This window comes from Haplochromis burtoni, unplaced genomic scaffold (genome assembly GCF_018398535.1).
Source record: "Haplochromis burtoni strain Fernald_Lab_line unplaced genomic scaffold, NCSU_Asbu1 Contig_142, whole genome shotgun sequence".
NCBI lineage: Eukaryota > Metazoa > Chordata > Actinopteri > Cichliformes > Cichlidae > Haplochromis > Haplochromis burtoni.
In genome coordinates this window covers 304,033-310,619 of record NW_024582503.1, presented here as the reverse complement: position 1 = coordinate 310,619, position 6,587 = coordinate 304,033, and positions in this window count along the sequence as shown.

Sequence of the window (6,587 nt, the reverse complement as noted above, 5' to 3'; positions counted from 1 at the left end):
GTGATAGCTTTTCTGTGTATGTGCAGAGGTCCAGACAAACCACAAACTCAAACTAATTCACTTCCTCTTCTCCTGGCCTCCGGCTGTTTGCTGCTGCCTCTGCACATGCACTGAACTATCTGACTCTAACTGCAAAGTTTACTCTTAAATTAAGTTTCAGCTTGAACAGATGTGTTATTGTGCACTGACGTGAATTTCCATTTTCACTTATACACATCCATACCACCTCTTTCACTTCACATTGTAGCTGAATGCAAAGAACACATTCTAGCAGCCCAGGGTGCAACTGTAGGGCAGGATTCACACTTTGTCACTGTTGTGGAGATAAGACGAGCCAAACCTGTTACAAAGCGAACAGGTTTTCTCTCTGCAGGGGCAGATAGAAATCCCAGAGCAGCTGGGAGCAGAGTGATTACAGGCTGCTTTGAGCAGCAAGCAGAAATTACTGTGGCTCCTCTCCACTCACATACTCTTTTCGTTTTATGTAGACTTGGGACTTGAGCAAGGTTGACTAGGTCACACCTTTTGGCAGAGCTCTGCTCATTCATTTTCAACTACATTTATTTAGCTGTACTCAAGATCTAAAACAGTTTAAGTCCTCTTCTCTAGCCTGTAGGGCTTTTTTTTAGCAGAGTGGATGTTACACCGGTGGATTTAGGAAGGGCCTTTTGAAGGACATTCTCAAAAACCAGCTGCACTGAGATGAAAAGACAAACTTTTTTTCTCTTTCCTTTTCTTTTTTTAGAGTTCAGCACCAGACACAAAATCTGTAGCACAAACTTTTTGACTTTGGAAAATTAATGATGGTGACTCGGTTTCCCCTTCTTAGTTTACCATTTAAATAAACTCACACCTCCTCTTGATTTTGTTGATTGTGTTTTCTTGTGCGGTTCTAATAACTCTCTCTCATGAAAAAGCTCGCAGTATGATTGTCAACTGATCATTTATTTACATTTTTCCATCTGCTACACCAGCCTCGCTCATGGGACTGCAATGTAGTTATTGCTTTCAGATGCATTAGTAAGCAAATCAGATTTTTTTTTTCAGGTCTCGGTGCAACATTTTTTTTAATAGCTAAAACATTAGCAGGAACATGATTTTAAACCCTGGTGTAGCTTCCAGAGGAAACTGAAAGACTATTGAATAATATAACATGCTGACTTATTACTTAGGAAATTGCAGTGCTTGTGGTGAATGACTTCTTGCAGGATGTTAATGTAAAAACCCAGCAGAGCAGGGCTCACACTTTGCAAAAGACAACCTTATGGAAAACATATTTTACTCAGCATGGGATGATGCAAAACAGGTCCTCTCCCTCCCCCCCCCTCCCTGTCCCTCACCATAGTTGATTAATATTGCTAAATATTAATATAATATTAGATGCTGCTCGATTAATAATGCCAAATCTTGCTGACCTGTGCTTTTTGATTTTATGCTCCCTGCACTACATGGCTTTGTGTATATGCACGTGTGTGTGTGTGTGTGTTCAGTGGTGTTGAAGGCATTAAAGTGTGAACGCATTTCGAAATTGCTCTTAAATTGCCCACGGGACAGGTTTGGTGAATATATGCCTTACGGAGCTGATGGAAAGAGGACTACTCATCCATGGTGGAAACACTTGCGTAGGTAAACATAAAATGATTTTTTATGTATAGATATACACAGACATACTCTGCTTTCCCCACCATTCCAGCCACACTGATCAGTCTCTTCTGATCCTCCTCCTTACCCTCTTCTTTTTGATGCTCATAACTTGCTTCTTCTTTCCCCTCCTCCTTTCTTTCTCCCATTGCTGTGAAAGACGAGAACCTGATTTCTTCCACTAACTCCCCCCCCCATTTATCAGTCTCCCTACCCAGTCAGGTTTAATCCTATTAGTTATGGTGGATATATGGGGTCCTGCTCACTCTGACTATTCCAGTGAGACATTCCCCAAAGAGCAACCGTAGAGATTCAGTTGCACACTCAGTTTAGAACTACTTCTGTAGGGAAAAGTGTTCACGCAGATGGATTCGCCTGCTTTTACCAAAAAGTGTTTTAAATAAGGAATTACTGAAGTGATAATGTAGCAATTTAAAAAATATATATACACATTATATAGTACAGATTTTGGAGTGTATGTGGCGACTCTTGGTGTTTACTTTTATGCATGAAATGCCTGAAAACCATGAAAATTTGCACAGTCTCGCATTATCCTGAAATTACTTTAAAGTTGCAGTATGTAAAATCTCACCACTAGATGTCAGTAGACTGCGGATTCTAGTCAACTGAATATTTTTCGTAAGTTTGAAATCATAGCTATGGTGGCCACTGTAGCACGAACAGAATTAGAGCTCAAAAGCATAAAATTTACACTTTAACCCATAATGGCCGTGGCCAGCCAGCTTGTTTCTACTACTGTAAAAAAGAACCCCCTATCCCCACCCCGCAAAAAACCAAAACAAAAACCAAAACAAAAGATTGTATGTTTTAAGATATTTGACTAATATAAACACTCCGAATTTTTTAATTGATTTGTTAAATATTTGGCAGCCCCCTCAAAACGCTGGCCGCTATTCATCTGTAGTCAGCGTAGGCTGTCTGTGCGCTCTTTACCTCAGCTGTCAATATGCCAGGTGAGAACTGCTGTCTATTAACCCTTTAAGACCTACCATAGAACCAAGGCCGCTAGAGCTTACTTTATATTTTTACATGCTGTAGTGCAATTTTTGGGAGCATTTCAAGTTGCTATACAGCAATACAACTGTTATAGACCAAATTTTAATATGTATGCATTAAGTCCATAGTAACTACATAAATTGCAAAAAAGTGCAATAAACTACAAAAAAATTGAAAATCGCTTTCTACTTGGAGAAATTTAAGAGGTTTATCCCTCAAAACTTTAAATACAAAAAAGTTGCAAAAAATAGTTTACAACAACAGGAAATTTATTTTGAGTGTCTTCATAGTTTTCTTTTGAGATACACCAATTTTTATATACTGCAGGAAAAACGAACAATCCTATGATGCAAATTTGCAAAGACAACAACATATGCATCAAAATAAACTATTTCCAGCAGTGCAATTAGAGTTCTAAGCATCCCAGCAACTATTTAGAAAAGCATTAAGTCAAACATGACATGACTTATAAAAACACCAGTATAGGCTTTTAAGGCCTACAAGTAAAAAAAACTACATTTTCTGCGAAAATGACGTCACTTTCGGTTTCGGGCAGGTAATGGCGGACATGCGATCATTAGCGCTGTTGTCTGTTTCAATGTGGGAAGTGTTACGAACAGCTGATCGGATAGGCTAAGCGTGTTTCTGGAATATTATTTTTTTGTTCCTGCAAGCGCTTTTTATGCAATATTTGCAAAGCTATATGTGGAAGGAAACCATGACCTAGGACAAGCTGATGGCATAAGATGTAAGTACAATTGCTCCGGTTTCATATGCAAAAAAAAAAATACTGTGCTAGCTTACGCAGTTCCGGTTCTACAGGGATTTAAAAATAGTTACACGAAATGGAGCGTGCCTGCTCTGACCAGCTTTAAAGGGTTAACTCTGGATGAGGCTGTAAAACTTAGTGAAAGAAGCCCAGTATGAGATGATAAGTGATAGTGACACTGAGGTTAGTTGTTGAGAATGTCCTGGACTTTTCTATCAGTAGCTTTTGTTAGCCTCTGTTAGGTTTTGTTAGCCTCTGTTAGCTGCTGTTAGCCTCTGTTAGCTGCTGTTGGCCGGTGTAAGTAAAACGTTCTTTAAAATGAATCTAACATTGTTGGACTTGGACAGTGAATTTGCTCTCATATGATGGTGTATTGGGAGAAAAGTGTGATTTCTTTTTTTTTTTTAAGGACACACAAAGCTATCATTAGCTGCCACAATTTTTGCTTAACAGCTGTTGTTGTTTAGCCAACAGCTGTCTGGAGATTGGGGGGGTCACACTGGAAGTGCAGGGCAGTTACGCCAGGCTGCTCTTTGTTGACTTTAGCTCTGCTTTCAATGCGATACTCCTGGACAGACTAATAGTTAAACTGTTGGAAATTGGACTTCCTTCTACCACCTGCCGCTGGATCAGAGACTTCCTCTCAGACCGTGTACAGAGAGTTAGAGTGGGCCTCATCTTTCCTCAGCCCTCAGCTCTCCACAAGGCTGTGTACTGAGTCCCCTACTGTACACTCTGTACACACATGACTGTGTTAGTTCCCACCCAGACAACACAGTCATCAAGTTTGCAGATGATACCACCGTGGTGGGGCTCATCTCAGGGGGAGATGAGACTGCATACAGAGCTGAAGTTCAGAGGCTGTCAGATTGGTGTGCAGATAACAACCTGGACCTCAATACCACCAAGACAAAAGAACTGGTAGTTGACTTCAGAAGGAGGAAGTCCGAGCTGCAGCCTGTCAGCATCAACGGGGAGTGCGTGGAAAGGGTCTCCAGTTTCAAGTTTCTGGGTGTGCACATAGACACAGACCTCCAATGGAGCTCTAACACCTCTGCGGTCTTAAAGAAGGCCCAACAGCGTCTCCACTTTCTGAGAATCCTCAGAAAAATGGACCTGAAGAAGGAGCTGCTGACCGTCTTCTACCGCTGCTCCATTGAAAGTGTGCTGACATATTGCATCGGTGTGTGGTTCTCCAGCTGCACCACAGCACACAGAAAGGCACTCCAGAGGGTCATCAACATGGCCCAAAAAATCATTGGACATCCTCTTCCCTCCCTGAAGGACCTGTACAGCACTCGCTGTCTCAAGAGGGCACGCAGCATCCTACGGGACTGCACACACCCAGGACACCGGGTGTTTAAGCTGCTGCCGTCTGGCAGGAGGTTCAGGCTGCTGAGGTCCCGAACAAATAGACTCAAGGACAGCTTTTACAACAGGGCAATAGCCCTGATCAATGTAAATAGCTGACCTGACTGGCTACCTCCCTGGACTTTTTTTAGGGGGGAGGTAACAATGTTTAAAACAATAACAATAATAATATTTATATTTATAACAAGGTGCAATAATAATTAATATGCAATAATAACAGTGTTCAATACACTTATTCTTTTTTATACTAAGTTAATATACTGTGTTGTGTTGTTTGTTGCGTTGTGATGTGTCATAATGTGTCGTGTTGTGTTATATGTAGTGCCGAGTAGGACAGTTTTCCAATTTCATTGTACTACTGTACTATGTATGACTGTGCAATGACAATAAAGAGTTATCTTATCTTATAAACATGTTTTCTTGCATTAAAGGCCTGAATTCAGTTCATGACAAATGAACAAACTCCATATGTTGAGTCTAAAGGTTCAGACAAGAATTGAAATTTGCCTCATTGGTACACAGATGCCTACAGGCTCTTTTCTCCTTTGCCTTTTGTGTACTACGTATGTGGCTGGTCTCTAGCCACAAACATATAATATGATTAGGCAGAATGGCAATATCCATCTTGACCACTGTATTCAACATGGTAGAGTAACCACAATACCAGAGCCAGCTCCTGCGTATTTTTAATGGATTAAATCTAAGGTTATTAGAACGCATTATTTTGTTATAAAACATAATTAAACACTAATCAGTGTATATTTCTAAGAATAATATTTCTTTTTCCAAGTAAATAAACTTAAAAATAATGGCCTGTATCTTCAATTCCAGTACTCCCCAGCAATTTCTTTTAAATGCTTGCAAATGAAATAATCACAAGATTACAGTTTCCTTCTTGCCAGTTTACATGATTTCACATGACCTTGTAAAGAACAATTCGGTGACTTCCCCCTGTTTTTTCTTAAGTATTGGTAGCTGGAGCAAAACACAGATGTGGACTGGAGACATTTTCATATTTTCCCGCTGAAATGCAAAGATGTGTCTTTTTTCTCTTAGATTACTACAGCATACCAAACCCATAACACTACATTTTGTTTGTTTCATAACCCACTAACATTTCAGGGTGCACACAGTGATAGGACTGTGGACATGATTTAAAAATAACATTTTAAACAGCAGTGGAAAGCTTTTTACAATAAGAGACAGTGTTGGCCCGTACTTATGTCAGCTCTCTGCAGCAGGTGATGAGAGACTCTTTGGGGTACAATAGCCTCTGGGAATATATTCTATGAAATAAATTCAGTTTACCTAGAAAATCCTTGTCTTATATTGCCACACTTACCCTTACACTTAGAGCTGGGCGATAGAACGATAACGATATGCATCGCGATATAACTTTTACTCGATAGAGAAATTGAGCTATCGCGATAGACCTCGCCGCTCTTGTCCTCCTAAAAAAAAAAAGAAAAAAGGTCAGCCAATCCAAATTAAGTAGCGCAGAGCCGAACCAATCACAGCCGCAGCGTCACGTCGCGTGGCTTGTTACGTACAGCACAAGTGCCAAGCCGCACGTGTGTTTGTTTGGGAAGCAGCCAGCGGGTAATGGAGACAGCGGGTAATGGAGCCAGCGCGTAATGGAGGAAATGAGTGTGTCGACTAGAAAAATCAACCGAGCGTGACCGAAGAGAAAACAGATGATGGTTCCAATGCCGGAGAGATTGTCGAACGGAAGAGCCATAGAAGTTCCGTAGTGTGAAGGTATTTCGGCTATTTCAAGTCTGACAAAAAA